Here is a 16,664-nt window from a genome sequence, read left to right as displayed (position 1 = left end):
ACACCGTCTAACAGGTAGTTTTTAGAATAGACTCCCACTGAAGTTGACTCACACAAATTATTTCTTCGTACTTTTATATTGCTTTGGTATTTTACATGAAATACTTAAATATTGTAATAATTATTTTATGTAGCCTTATTTTTTTCTTATAAATAAATAAAAATAATTATTTAAATTTGTGTATCAAAAAATTTTTTACGGTGTGGACATTGCATAATTTAAAGCCGCATACACTCCATACCGCAATGAAGAAAAATGACGTATATGTTTACTTCAAGATAGTTATCTGTGGTCGCAACTCGCAATGGATGGCACGAAGTCGGGTGGTGCGCTGTGTTATGTGACTTTGTTTTGTATTTTGTAATAAAAAAGAACTCGAAAGTTACTGTGTTACCTTGTTTATGCGCTAAATCTATCGAGATATAAAGTTGATTGCTGAAATATGTGTATTTTTCGTGTTTAGGCAAAATATCTTCAAGGAGTAAACTCAGTATGTTGTGTCGACTTTCTAGTGTTAGTTTTCCACCAACGTAGTTAGTCGCAATGTATGTATTTTATGCAGGTTCGATTTGTTTGTTTAATGTTTTGACTAAATCTCACACGGACAGGATCTAAATCCGATTAATGTCTGTATTTTAATAGTACGAATGAACGTCTTAACGGAAATAGAATTAAAAATAGTTTTTACGTTTTTACTAATTATACGAACTTATTTTGATTATATTGTCACTGCTGTATATATGTTTAGTTATTACATAGATCAGCGAAAACTTAGATGTTGATCCTGCCGTAGTGCAGTGGATAATCCGGATCCACAATGAACATGTACATATTGTCATTGTGTTGCTCTTGCTCTATGTATTTAACACATTCATACCCTTTTATCATATTGAAGTATTTTTAGAATACCACAGTGCTATTGGAGCTCGATTTAAAGTGTAAATAGTTTTTTCTTGCAAAATGGAATATAGTGTGGTTTTTTAATTGTGCAGTGTAATGAATGAACTTGGACTGTGATGAAAGTGCAAAGTGATATGGCTTCATGAAGAACAAAAGGACCTTACAAACAAGATCATTTAGAATTTATGGTAAGTATACTTTTGTTCAGATGTTTTCTTCTTTAAAATTATTCAATATGTTCTATTGTTTCTGTAATTTTATTCTTTACTTAACTTTAGTGATATCATCACATTTGGTCCGAGGTTTTCTACCTCATTTAAAAATATTAAATTATCTGAAGAAATTGCATTTGTCATTTTGTTGGTTCTATATTCTTTAGGTATACAAATAAATGCCAATTTTTAGAAATAACAAAACATAATTTCAATTTTTGCTGTAGTAATTTTATGTTTGTTCTAATTCATTCATCTTGATTATATAGGTTGCAACTGTCTAAACTACAGTCTATGGTTTATGTTTTCCACTATTTGTAAAAAAAAATTAAAGATGTCTGCATGTTATAGACAAAGCCGGTTATCAATGTTGCAGTTCACTGAAAGAAGGGGATTAGTACATAAATGGCATTAAATTGTAATTCCATTATAAATTGTATCATGGGTGTTAAAAAATTCACGATTTAGGATATAAATTTTGGTATAACCTTAATACTTAAAAAATATATAAATAATGCGAAGTTGAGGATGGGTGGTGAAGTTAGTTCTACTATTCTACGGACGGCCTCATAGCCCAGTCGGTGGTGACCCTGCCTACAAAGCAGGAGGTCCTGGGTTCAATTCCTGGTAAGGGCATTTGTTTATGTGTTCCTGAGTTATGAGTGTTCTTTATGTTTATAAATATTTATACATATATAACTATATATTATATATATTGTCATCTAGTACCTGCAACATAAGCTTTACTGAGCTTACTGTGGGACTAGGTTGATCTGTGTAAAATTGTCCTATAATATTTATTTAATATATATAAAAAAAAATTAATACTATTTTTATTCAGCTTTATTTAAAGTGAATTCCATGGATATATATTTCTTGGTAAAATGATTATTTTATTATTGTACTTTGGCAAAGCTGGGCACCAATGGTGAAGTTAGTGTTCTTTAAGATAGATGATAGATAGTTATGGCAACCCTTATTTTTAGTGAATAGCAACACTGATAATGGGGTTATGAACAAGTCTTAACCCTTTTTTTGCAACAATAGTTCAAGTTCAAATATACTTTATTCATATAGGCCTAGCAACAAGCACTTATGAATAGTAAGACAGTATTACATATAATTATCTTAAGCTAAATATCACAGCAATTTATTGATGTAACTATTATTCCATAATACTTTTGAATTATAATGCAGATCCAATTTTATACTAAGAATTTCACAAACATTCATTCATTTCATTTTATCAACTATGTGAGGTGTTCAATAAAGAGTATTGTATTGTATTGTATATTGTCAAATATTAAAAAAAAAACAATTGTTTAAAAAATACTAGTCTAGAATGTTTCTAGAATAAATTCAAAATGTCCAAAAAAAAAACACAAAAGGAAGCACATACATTGGAATATCCATTTCATCATCATCATCATTATTATCATTATTATTTAATAAGCAGGCAGGCAGTTATGACAACTGATATGACCTGTATCCAGTATTCATAAAGATAGTTATCATTAAGTGAGTAGTAGATATAATATGCTTGTCTAATTTATTTTTAAACTGGTTCACATTTTGTGCTAAAACCACATCTTCTGGGAGTTTGTCCCAAGCCTTCACCACTCGATTGCTGAAAAAAAAAATGATTCAAATATAATAAATAATTAATCATTTCGAATCACAATGAATCCCACGTTGTTTTATCATTCTTGTAGTCTTGTGTGGTATAATAAGCTTTAAAAATAAGTTTACACTTTACATGATTCTTAAATTTATTAATTAATAATTCAGTAATATGGTGTGTCTGTGAACCTAGCATATCAAGTGTTAGCATCTCAAGTTTTCTTGGGAGTTCTAGTAGCATCCCTAATAGTTCTATAGTTCTAGGTAGTTTTTTTTAATAGTTCTACTTATTTACGCGAAAAAAATGAAAATTGAAAATGAGATGCTAACTTCCCATTTTGACACACTAGCATCCCAGCCGTTATCCACTCCACAGCCTCAAAATAGCATTTAAATGGAAGCTAGTAACATTTCTAGGCGATCTATAATGAGTTCTAGTCAAAACTGTAAAAAAAATTTTTTTCATATATGTATGGGATACGAACATCAAAAAAAATTGTAGGTTTCTTCTAACTAAAACTAAGTTCGAGCTGAAATCCAAAGTTTGACAGCCAGCATCTCAGGAGTTCTGGATAGCCAGCTCCCTAGTGCATTAGAATACATACAGTTCTATCTTCTAGAACGAAATTTGACAGAGTTTTGATAGAAATTGTCCGAAAATAGTCTTGAAATCCTGTAAATGCTAAGTTCTGAGCATCGCATCCCAGCCGATGCAGATCTGATACCCAGCATCTCAGCAGTTCTAGATAGCCCGCTCCCTACTGCATTAGAAAACACACAGTTTTATCTTCTAGAATGAAAATTGAAAAAGTTCCGAAGGATTTTTGTTCGAAATAGTCTAAAAATCGAGTAAATGTTAAGTTTTGAGCTAGCATCCCAGCCCATCCAGGTCTGATACCTGGCATCTAACCAGTTATAGATAGCCAGCTCCCTAGTGCATTAGAATATATACAGTTCTATCTTCTAGAACGAAATTTGACGGAGTTATGATGGAAATTGTCTGAAAATAGTCTTGAAATCCAGTAAATGCTAAGTTCCGAGCATCGCATCCCACCCGATGAAAATCTGATACCCAGCATCTCAGCAGTTCTGGATAGCCCGCTCCCTAGTGCATTAGAAGACATACAGGTTTATCTTCTAGAATGAAAATTGAAAAAGTTCCGCAGGATTTTTGTTCGAAATAGTATAAAAATTACTCCAATATTAACTTTTGAGGTAGCATCTCAGCGAAAGCTGGTCTGATACATAGCATCTCAGGAGTTCTAAATAGACAGCTTCCTAGTGCACTAGAATATACAGAGTTTTATCTTCAAGAACGAAATTTCACCGTTTTTTTACAGACTTCGTCCGATACTAATCTGAAATTCGTGAAATTGCTAAGTTCTGGGCTTAGCATCCCAGGGAATGCAAGTCTAATACCCAGGATCTCAGCAGTTTTGGATAGCTAGCTTCCCAGTTCATTAGCATCCACACGGTTCTATCTTCTAGAACGAAATTTAGCAGAGTTTTGATAGACTATGTCCGAAAATAGTATCGATATCGAGATATTGCAAAGTTCTGAGCTTAGCATCCCAGCCAATGCAGGTCTGGTACCCGGCATCTCAGGAGTTCTGGATAGCCAGCTCCTTAGTGAACTAAAATACACACAGTTCTATCTTCTAGAACTAAGTTTGGCAGAGTTTTGAAAGGCTATATCCGATAATGGTATCGAAATCGATGTAATGCTAAGTTCTGAGCTTAGCATCCCAACGAAAGCTGGTCTGATACCTAGCATCTCAGAAGTTCTAGATAGACAGCTTCCTAGTGCACTAGAATACACACAGTTTTATCTTCTAGAACGAAATTTGGCAGAGTTTTGATGGATTATGTCCGAAAATAGTATCGATATCGAGATATTGCAAAGTTTTGAGCTTAGCATCCCAGCCAATGCAGGTCTGGTACCCGGCATCTCAGAAGTTCTGGATATCCAGCTCCTTAGTGAACTAAAATAGACACAGTTCTATCTTCTAGAACTAAGTTTGGCAGAGTTTTGAAAGGCTATGTCCGATAATGGTATCGAAATCGATGTAATGCTAAGTTCTGAGCTTAGCATCCCAACGAAAGCTGGTCTGATACCTAGCATCTCTGAAGTTCTAGATAGACAGCTTCCTAGTGCACTAGAATACACACAGTTTTATCTTCTACAACGAAATTTGGCAGAGTTTTGATGGATTATGTCCGAAAATAGTATCGATATCGAGATATTGCAAAGTTTTGAGCTTAGCATCCCAGCCAATGCAGGTCTGGTACCCGGCATCTCAGAAGTTCTGGATATCCAGCTCCTTAGTGAACCAAAATACACACAGTTCTATCTTCTAGAACTAACTTTGGCAGAGTTTTGATAGATTATGTCCGAAAATAGTACCGATATCGAGATATTGCTAAGTTCTGAGCTTAGCATCCCAGCGAAAGCTGGTCGGATACCTAGCATCTCAGGAGTTCTAGATAGCTAGCTTCCTGTTGCACTAGAATACAGACAGTTTTATCTTCTATAACGAAATTTCACCGTGTTTTGACAGACTTAGTCCGATACTACTCTGAAATTCGTGAAATTGCTAAGTTCTGGGCTTAGCATCCCAGAGAATGCATGTTTAATACCCAGGATCTCAGCAGTTCTAGATAGCCAGCTCCCCAGTTCATTAGCATCCACACAGTTCTATCTTCTAGAACGAAATTTGACAGAGTTTTGATAGACTATGTCCGAAAATAGTATCGATATCGAGATATTGCAAAGTTCTGAGCTTAGCATCCCAGCCAATGCAGGTCTGGTACCCGGCATCTCAGCAGTTCTGGATAGCCAACTCCCTAGTGAACTAAAATACACACAGTTCTATCTTCTAGAACTAAGTTTGGCAGAGTTTTGAAAGACTATGTCCGATAATGGTATCGAAATCGATGTAATGCTAAGTTCTGAGCTTAGCATCCCAACGAAAGCTGGTCTGATACCTAGCATCTCAGAAGTTCTAGATAGACAGCTTCCTAGTGCACTAGAATACACACAGTTTTATCTTCTAGAACGAAATTTGGCAGAGTTTTGATGGATTATGTCCGAAAATAGTATCGATATCGAGCTATTGCAAAGTTTCGAGCTTAGCATCCCAGCCAATGCAGGTCTGATACCCGGCATCTCAGGAGTTCTGGATAGCCAGCTCCTTAGTGAACCAAAATACACACAGTTCTATCTTCTAGAACGAAATTTCACCGTGTTTTGACAGACATAGTCCGATATTACTCTGAAATTCGTGAAATTGCTAAGTTCTGGGCTTAGCATCCCAGCGAATGCAAGTCAAATACCCAGGACCTCAGCAGTTCTAGATAGTCAACTCCCTAATACATTAGCATCCACACAGTTCTGTCTTCTAGAACGAAATTTGGCAGAGTTTTGATAGACTATGGCCGAAAATAGTATCGATATCAAGATATTGCAAAGTTCTGAGCTTAGCATCCCAGCCAATGCAGGTCTGGCACCTGGCATCTCAGCAGTTCTGGATAGCCAGCTCCTTAGTGAACTAAAATACACACAGTTCTATCTTCTAGAACTAAATTTGGTAGAGTTTTGAAAGACTATATCTGAGAATGGTATAGAAATCGAGGTAATGCTAAGTTCTGAGCTTAGCATCCCAGCGAAAGCTGGTCTGATACCTAGCATCTCAGAAGTTCTAGATAGCCAGCTTCCTAAAGCACTTGAATACACACAGTTCTGTCTTCTAGAACGAAATTTGGCAGAGTTTTGATATACTATGTCCGAAAATAGTATCGATATCGAGATATTGCAAAGTTCTGAGCTTAGCATCCCAGCCAATGCAGGTCTGGTACCCGGCATCTCAGCAGTTCTGGATAGCCAGCTCCCTAGTGAACTAAAATACACACAGTTCTATCTTCTAGAACTAAATTTGGTAGAGTTTTGAAAGACTATGTCTGAAAATGGTATAGAAAACGAGGTAATGCTAAGTTCTGAGCTTAGCATCCCAGCGAAAGCTGGTCTGATACCTAGCATCTCAGGAGTTCTAGATAGCCAGCTTCCTAAAGCACTTGAATACACACAGTTCTGTCTTCTAGAACGAAATTTGGCAGAGTTTTGATATACTATGTCCGAAAATAGTATCGATATCGAGATATTGCAAAGTTCTGAGCTTAGCATCCCAGCCAATGCAGGTCTGGTACCCGGCATCTCAGCAGTTCTGGATAGCCAGCTCCTTAGTGAACTAAAATACACACAGTTCTATCTTCTAGAACTAAATTTGGTAGAGTTTTGAAAGACTATATCTGAAAATGGTACAGAAATCGAGGTAATGCTAAGTTCTGAGCTTAGCATCCCAGCGAAAGCTAGTCTGATATCTAACATCTCAAGAGTTCTAGATAGCCAGCTTCCTAAAGCACTTGAATACACACAGTTCTGTCTTCTAGAACGAAATTTGGCAGAGTTTTGATATACTATGTCCGAAAATAGTATCGATATCGAGATATTGCAAAGTTCTGAGCTTAGCATCCCAGCCAATGCAGGTCTGGTACCCGGCATCTCAGCAGTTCTGGATAGCCAGCTCCCTAGTGAACTAAAATACACACAGTTCTATCTTCTAGAACTAAATATGGCCGAGTTTTGGAAGATTGTCCGATATAGGTATCGAATTCGAGGTAATACTAAGTTCGGAGCTTAGCATCCCAGTGAAAGCTAGTCTGATACCTAGCATCTCAGGAGTTCTATATAGCCAGTTTCCTAATGCACTAGAATACACACAGTTTTATCTTCTAGAACAAAATTTCACCGTGTTTTGACAGACTTAGTCCGGAATTACTCGGAAAATAATGAAATTGCTTAGTGTTTGAGCTAGCATCCCAGCCAGTGCTGGTCTGATACCAAGCATCTCAGCAGTTCTAAATAGCCAGCTTCCTAGTGAACTAAAATACACACAGTTCTATCTTCTAGAACTAAATTTGGCATAGTGTTGATAGCCAATGTCCGAAAATAGTATCGATATCGAGATATTGGAAAGTTCTGAGCTTAGCATCCCAGCCAATGCAGGTCTGGTACCCGGCATCTCAGCAGTTCTGGATAGCCAGCTCCCTAGTGAACTAAAATACACACAGTTCTATCTTCTAGAACTAAATTTGGTTGAGTTTTGAAAGACTATGTCTGAAAATGGTATAGAAAACGAGGTAATGCTAAGTTCTGAGCTTAGCATCCCAGCGAAAGCTGGTCTGATACCTAGCATCTCAGGAGTTCTAGATAGCCAGCTTCCTAAAGCACTTGAATACACACAGTTCTGTCTTCTAGAACGAAATTTGGCAGAGTTTTGATAGACTATGTCCGAAAATAGTATCGATATCGAGATATTGCTTAGTTCTAAGCTTAGCATCCCAGCCAATGCAGGTCTGATACCTGGTATCTCAGCAGTTCTGAAAAGCCAGTACTCTAGTGAACTAAAATACACATAGTTCTTTCTTCTAGAACGAAATTTGATATAGTTCTGATTGACAATGTCCGAAACTACATTAAAAATCTAGTGAATGCTAAGTTCGGATCCAGCATTCTGGCCAATGCAAGTTTGATACTCATTATCTCAGCAGATATAGATAGCCAGCTCCATATTGAACTAAAGTACATACAGTTCTATCTTTTAGAACGAAATTTGGCTGAGTTTTGAAAGACTATGTCCGAAAATAGTATAGATATCGAGATATTGCTATGTTCTGAGCTTAGCATCCCAGCCAATACAGGTCTCATACCCGGCATCTCAGCAGTACTGGATAGCCATCACTCTAGTGCACTAGGACACACAGTTTTATTTTCTAGAACGAAATTTGACCGAGTTTTGATAGACTTAGTCCGAAACTACTTGGAAAATCGTGAAATTACTAAGTTCTGAGCTTAGCATCCCAGCCAATGCAAGTCTGATGCCTAAAATTTTAGCAGTTATCGATAGCCAGCTCTCTAATGCACTAGAATCCATAAAGTTCTATCTTCTAGAACGAAATTTGCAGTTTTGATCGACTAGGTCCGAAAATAGTATTGTTATCGAGATATTACTAAGTTCTAATCTTAGCGTCCCAGCGAAAGCTGGTCTGATACCTAGCATCTCAGCAGTTCTAGATAGCGATATTCCCGGTGTACTAGAACACACACAGTTTTATTTTCTAGAACGAAAGGACCATGGGCAACTTTGTATGGAACTTCGCCGCAAAACCAACACAGCTAAGAGTTAGGTCTTTAAATCTACTTCATTTCGTTCTATAGTAGGGATTGCAAACCGGATTGATTTTCAATCCGGCCGGATCCGGCCGGACCGGATCCGGATTGGTATAGGGATATTAAAGTTAATTAAATGACATATTTTTCTAGTTTTCTGCGTAATACGTATTCCTGAACCTATAATTTGAAGTTAATAAATAACTTCTTAACAATAAAATAGAACTTAGTAGTAGAAAGTGTTACAATGTCAATATTACTTTAAAAACAAAATATGAAATCGGTCATTTATTGTATTTAACCATTCACAAGTGCTCAAATTTTCGTTTACAATTATACATTTGATTAGTTTTCAAAGCCTGATGATGGGATGTGGGTTGGGAATTGGAACTTCTTGAAATGACAAGTTTTCGTAACTGTTCTTTGATTGAATTCTTTGTAACGTTGACATCCATTGTAGTAACAAAAGAAGATATTTTACTTTTAACCAAAATGATATTAAATGCGCTCCAATATTATCTTAGACAATATTACTTAGAGAAAATAGTCGACTGATTTAAAAAAATTGTTTTATCTTTAATTTAGAGAAAAGTACATTGTTCAAATGATAGGAAACAAAATACGACACGACGATCTCATAAGAAAAATAATAGAGTGTAGGATTGAAAACCAACGCGGAAAGGGACTCCCTAAGAAAAGTTACATGGATCAAATAAAGAATTGGCTAGACGTAGAGTAGCATGTACCAGAAGATGAAGGAAATAGCATAATATTTATTCAAATTGTAAAGACATTTATCATATATTCATTCACACATATTGATGAGCCCAACTCTAGTCGGTTGAGTATCGCCGACTTAATCCTGCTCATTTGTTTAGTTTAAAATCTTATCACAATATTAACCTTCTCTTTAGCATAAATTACAAATGCCTTCCATGGCATCTCCATCCTTTATTTGTTCCTTCTATTACAGTATTTATGTAATCGTCATATCGTGCCACCAACATGAAAGAAGAAGAAATCCTCTTCTGTTCCCAGTAATCGTCATAATAAATATATTTTTATCTTAGTAAATTTAAACTTTTTCATTCGTTTTTTGTTCTGTTCAACTTCATATCTCTCATCCGTCGTCTTTTTCTCATCTAAAATGCACAGCGCGTGCTGCATTTAGGCGTTTTTTTTATTTTACCGGATCCGGTCCGGATCCGGTAGCTCCTGAAAAGTGCCGGATCCGGCCGGATTACCGGATCCGCCGGACCGGATTGCAATCCCTATTCTATAGGCATCAAGTTGAATTCCATTGCAGAACTATGATATTCATATGTTAGTCACTGTGAATACAATCTATCAGAAATCGGGTTACCTACTCAAAGAATACCGGTCATTAATCATTAGGATACCGAAGATATTTTGTAGTTACTTATTGGTTTTATTAACACAATTACTATTTACAGCAAGTTGTTATAAATAATAAATAAATAAAATATTATAGGACAATATTACATAAATTGACTAAGTCCCACAGTAAGCTCAATAAGGCTTGTATTGAGGGTACTTAGACAACGATATATGTAATATATAAATATTTATAAATACTTAAATACATAGAAAACACCCATGACTCAGGAACAAATATCCATGCTCATCACACGAATAAATGCCCTTACCAGGATTTGAACTCGGGACCATTAGCTTCGTAGGCAGGGTCACTTCACTACCCACTAGGCCAAACCGGTCGTCTCAGTCTGTTAGCCTGTTATCTCAGCTGTTTGCCAACATCGTGGACATGTGGCTTGAATATTATTAAATGCAACTTACAAATAAAACAATAAAAACTCAGTAGTAATAAAACAATATAAGTCAATATCGTAATGCATAGTAGAGTGTGTATTTACCTCAATATGAGCATGTTCGTGTAGGTATTCTGCATTTCGAGGTTGTGCTTATGGTAATCTGTCTTCTAAAATATATCGACGCACTCGCAAAACCGAACGAGGACATAATACACAATAGCGTCCTTCTAATACCATAGTTATATATTATTAAACGGCAGGTGACATAGCTATTATAATTGAACACTTGAACATAGAACATAGGTACTCATATATGTACCTAGAGTAGATAAGAGTTTTTGAACGGTTTTATATAGTAATAAAACATGATATTCCAGAAAAAAATACAAGTTAACCCAACGAATGTAGGATACGCCATATTCGGTAAGAATACCTTCGATATTCATATATTTTGTTTTAACTACTCACCAGAATTATTATATCTACAGAATTTTCATAGCTCGTATTCACGCTGACAAACATATTAATATCTCAGTTCTGCAATGGAATTCCATTATAGTGCCTATAGAATGAAATAAAGTAGATTTACAGTACATATGGTGCTAATTTACTGCACTAGTACGAAAATTAGCATATTACGTTACTATGTCAAACATTTAAAGAGCCATATGTACTGTAAAACGTTGTACGATACATGTGCGAATAGGTAATTCGCAACTCGTGTCGATTTAAAACACTCCCTTGGGTCGTGTTTTAATTTATCGCCACACGTTTCGAATTTCCTATTATTCGCACTTGTATCGTACAACGTTTTACAGTACATATGGCTCTTTAAATGTTTGACATAGTAACGTAATATGCTAATTTTCGTACTAGTGCAGTAAATTAGCACCATATGTACTGTAAATCTACTTTATTTCATTCTATAGGCACTATAATGGAATTCCATTGCAGAACTGAGATATTAATATGTTTGTCTTCAACAGAAGACCTAATTAATGGCCCAACTCTCATGATTGTTGGTTTTGGGGCAATTTTGACGCAAGGTCCTTTCACCGAGTTTTGACAGACTAAGTTCGAAACTACTCTGAAATTTGTGAGGATACAAAAATTTTAGCTAGCATCCAAGCTAATGCAGATCTGATACCCAGCGTCTCGAGAGTTCTGATAAGCCCACTTCCTAGTGCATTAGAAAACTTACAGTTTCATCTTCTAAAGAGAAAATTGAGAAAGTTCTGAACGATTTTTATTCGAGTTAGTCTAAAAATCAAGTAAACGCTAAAGTTCTGAGCTAGCATCCCAGCCAATGCTGGTCTGATACCTAGCGTCTCAGCAGTTCTGGATAGCCGGCTCTTTTGTACACTAGACTCCACACAGTTCTAACTTCAAGAACGAAATTTGGCAGTTTTCATAGACAAATTAGACAATGTCCGAAAATAGTATCCATATCGAGATATTGCTAAGTTCTGAGCTTAGCATCCCAGCCAATGCAGGTCTGGTACCCGGCATCTCAGGAGTTCTGGATAGCCAGCTCCTTAGTGAACTAAAATACACACAGTTCTATCTTCTAGAACTAAGTTTGGCAGAGTTTTGAAAGGCTATGTCCGATAATGGTATCGAAATCGATGTAATGCTAAGTTCTGAGCTTAGCATCCCAACGAAAGCTGGTCTGATACCTAGCATCTCAGAAGTTCTAGATAGACAGCTTCCTAGTGCACTAGAATACACACAGTTTTATCTTCTAGAACGAAATTTGGCAGAGTTTTGATGGATTATGTCCGAAAATAGTATCGATATCGAGATATTGCAAAGTTTTGAGCTTAGCATCCCAGCAAATGCAGGTCTGGTACCCGGCATCTCAGAAGTTCTGGATATCCAGCTCCTTAGTGAACCAAAATACACACAGTTCTATCTTCTAGAACTAGCTTTGGCAGAGTTTTGATAGATTATGTCCGAAAATAGTACCGATATCGAGATATTGCTAAGTTCTGAGCTTAGCATCCCAGGCAGTGCAGGTCTGATACCCAGCTTCTCAGCAGTTCTGGATAGCCAGCTCCCTAGTGAACTAAAAACACACAGTTCTACCTTCTAGAACTAAATTTGGCAGAGTTTTGAAAGACTATGTCCGAAAATTGTATCGAAATCGAGGAATGCCTAAGTTCTGAGCTAGCATCCCAGCCAATGCCGGTCTGATACTTAGTATCACAGCAGTTCTGGATAGATAGCTTCCACGTGCACTAGAATCCACACAGTTTTATCTTCTAGAAGAAAATTTCACCGAGTTTTGATAGACTTAGTCCGAAACTACTCTGAAAATCGTGAAATTGCTAAGTTTTGAGCTAGCATCCAAGCCAATGCAGGTCTGATACCTAGCATCTGAACACCTACGGATAGCCAGCTCCTTATTGAACTAGAGTACTTACAGTTTTATTTTCTAGACTGAAATTTGATACAGTTTTGATAGACTATGTCCGTAACTACACTGAACATCCAGCATCCGAAAATAGTATGGAAATCGAAATATTACTTGTTTCTGAGCTTAGCATCTTAGCCACTGCAGGTCTGATACAGCATCTCAGCAGTTACAGATAGCCAAATCCCTTGTCCACTATAATATATACAGTTCTAACTTCCAGAACAAAATTTGACAGAGTTTTGATAGAGTGTGTCCGAAAATAGTATCGATATCGAGATATTGTTAAGTTCTGAGCTTAGCATCCCAGCCAATGCAAGTCTGATATAGCATATGAGTGCATATATATCATATATCATTTGAAAACAAAAATACTTTTATTTACGTAAAAAGAGTTAAAACTAAATCTCTTAAAAGCATATTTGTGTGATTTGTGTGAAATATTTAAAAACCTATTCTTTCTCGTTTGCGCTTTATTCTTGCAAATAATGTCCTAGACTTTGAAGAATGTCTGAAAATAAGTTTTTCATTTTAAATTCAAATATATTTTTTAATATATAATGAAAAACGCTCCAAAATTGGTTAAGCAGTTTTTAAGATACAAGTTTCAGAAGTTGGCTTACTTTAATTTGTATGGAAGTTTTTGTCTTTATAAGTCCAAAGAGCGTGTAATTAGTAAATTTGATAATAATTTGTTTTTTGTTCACTTGTTAGAATAGAATAGAATAGATTTTGAACTAATGCTACGGATTCCACTCACGTGTTTTTAGTCACTCGCGCGACATGTTTCGGACTTCGGCGAGTGACTAAAAACACATGAGTGAAATCCGTAGAATTAGTTTAATGTTAGTATAACTCACGACAGTTAATTTCGAAAATAGATTTTATTTGTATGATTGTACACTGTCATATTACCTAAAACGAATGATTTACACATAACAATGAGCAAAACCAGAAAATACATTACTATGCAAGTCAATATAAGTCTATGTAAGTTACGCGTTACATGTTACACGTTTTGGTATTTGTAAGTAGTCACTAATTAAAAATCTTCATGTCAATAAAACTAGGCCAACTTCTGGAACATACATTTTAATAAAAAGCGGCCAAGTGTGAGTCGGACTCGCCCATGAAGGGTTCCGTACCATTTATGACGTATTAAAAAAAACTACTTACTAGATCTCGTTCAAACCAATTTTCCGTGGAAGTTTGCATGGTAATGTATATCATATATTTTTTTTCTATTCGGTTTAGAAAAAAATTATATTAGAAACCTCGATATCATTTTATCGATATTATTTAAAGACCTATCCATAGATACCCCACACGTATGGGTTTGATGAAAAAAGATTTTTTGAGATTCAGTTCTAAGTATGGGGACCCCCAAAATTTATTGTTTTTTTTTTCTATTTTTATTTAAAAAATATTAATGCGGTTCATAGAATACATCTACATACCAAGTTTGAACAGTATAGCACTTATAGTTTCGGAAAAAAGTGGCTGTGACATAATCGGACAGACAGATGGACATGAAGAATCTATAAGGGTTCCGTTTTTTGCCATTTGGCTACGGAACCCTAAAAAGTACTTAAATGATTTTGATGCGGTTTCCAGTTTTCGATAAGAAATATGTTTGACTTTATAATAAAGTACTTATTAGTAGATATTTTCCAACGTGGAAGACACTTTTTGAAAAAAAGCGTCAAAAAGTTTTGTTTATATTTGAATACTTTAATACTAAATTTCTTTAAAAATATTTTGTGTATATTTTTTTACATAAAACAAAGCTATTTTCTTTCGATTGACACAAAATGTATCTTAATGGAATGATTTGTGAAGGTTGTAGATTTTTTTTTCTTTTTTTGAACAGACCTCACTTTACCTTGGCTCCCAAGGGACGAAATTACGGGTGCTTCCAAAAAAAATCGTTTTATTAAGTCTCCACTATCATCGTGCAAAGTGGCTTGCTTCCATCTCAAAATGTAGCTTTTTGACAAAAAAGCTCGATAGCCAGTAAGATTATAAGTTCCGAGTTCTATAATTATAAGCATAGATGGAGTTACTAATTTTGTTATTTCGCACGTCATGTACATTACGCAGTTTCTATCGGTGGAAACTTGTAATTACATAACTTAATGCTTCTATTTCGAAACCTATTTTGTTACTCTAACTCTAAATTTTCCTATGAAATAAAATAAAAATCGAGTAAATGCAAAGTTTTGGGCTTATAACGTTCAGAACTGCTGAAGTGCTGGGTATCAGACCTGCATTAGCTGGGATACCAAGCTCTAAACTTTCAATAGGGAGTATTACTGCAATGTTCTGCCGCCAGAATGCAGCACTAGCACCTTTCGCACACCATAGAGTAACTACATAGAGTACTATGCCTTAAGCTGTGTAATGACAAGTATTCACAGATAATAAAATATGACATTGACGTATCACCGGGAAACGCGAAAATCCAAATTTAGCTATCTGCCTCTTCATCGCTCGAATATGCAAGAGTTATAGATAGGTTAGATGACGAAATTTCGGTTTTTCTTGTTTTGCGGTAGATCCGCAGATCGTGATGGATTGTGGTAGTGGCGCCCCCTACGCAGAGTTTCGCGTAATATTCCCTATAGACTGCTAAATTTCGTTGTAGAAGATAAAACTGTGTGTATTCCAGTTCACTATCGATAACTTTTGACATGCTGAGTATTAGACCTGCATTGGCTGGGATGTTAGCTATAAACTTAGCATATAATCATTTCCTAGATTTTCAGAATAGTTTCGGAGATAGACTATCAATATATTGTTAAATTTCGTTCTAATCGATAGAACTGTATGTATTCTAGTGCAATAGGGAGCTGGCTATTCGGAAATACTGAGACGCAGGGTGTCACATCTGCATTGGCTGGGATGCTAGCTCAGAACTTAGCATTTACCCGATTTTTAGACTATTTCGAACAAAAATCCTTCTGTACTTTTTAATTTTCATTCTAGAAGATAAAACTGTGTGTTTTCTAATGAACTAGGGAGCTGGCTATCCAGAACTGCTTAGATGCTGGGTATCAGATCTGGATTGGCTGGGATAGCTCAAAACTTAGCATTTAATCATTTATTCGATTTTCAGAGTAGTTTCGGACATAGTCTATCCACATTTCGTCAATTTACGTTCTAGAAGATAGAACTGTGTGTATTCTAGTGCACTAGGAAGCTTACGATCTAGAACAGCTGAGATGCTAGGTATTAGTCCTGCATTGGCTGGGATGCTAAGTCAGAACTTGGCAATTTCACGATTTTCAGAGTAGTTTCGGACATAGTTTATCCATATCTTATCAATTTACGTTCTAGAAGATAGAACTGTGTGCATTATAGTGCACTAGAAAGCTGACTATCTAGTACTGTTTAGATGCGAGGTATCCGACCTGTATTGGTTGGGAAGCTAGGCTCAAGACTTAGCAATTTCCCAATTTTCCGAGTAGTTTCGGAGTTAGTCTAATAAAACTCGGTCAAAT

General features: G+C 35.9%; 1 protein-coding gene and 1 long non-coding RNA gene across 8 annotated transcripts in view; one reads left to right on the top strand and one right to left on the bottom strand.

Moving 5' to 3' along the window:
• Positions 1 to 16,664, bottom strand: part of LOC133521318 (uncharacterized) — a 205,197-nt gene that overhangs the window by 139,369 nt on the left and 49,164 nt on the right. The gene's annotated exons all lie outside the window — the stretch shown is intronic.
• Positions 309 to 16,664, top strand: part of LOC133521308 (receptor-type guanylate cyclase Gyc76C-like) — a 70,805-nt gene continuing 54,449 nt past the window's right edge. The window contains exons 1-2 of one of the 7 annotated variants that reach the window (XM_061856196.1): positions 309 to 326; positions 905 to 1,088. The gene's annotated coding sequence lies outside the window, so the exon portion shown is untranslated. Of the gene's footprint in view, positions 327 to 354; positions 563 to 904; positions 1,089 to 16,664 lie in introns of those variants that run through there. The other 6 variants (XM_061856194.1, XM_061856198.1, XM_061856197.1 and 3 more) reach the window with 6 other exon arrangements.

The sequence above is a fragment of the Cydia pomonella genome, chromosome 9 (genome assembly GCF_033807575.1).
Source record: "Cydia pomonella isolate Wapato2018A chromosome 9, ilCydPomo1, whole genome shotgun sequence".
NCBI lineage: Eukaryota > Metazoa > Arthropoda > Insecta > Lepidoptera > Tortricidae > Cydia > Cydia pomonella.
The sequence above is the reverse complement of the archived record's forward strand: the minus strand, read 5'-3'. Positions and strand labels throughout refer to the sequence as shown.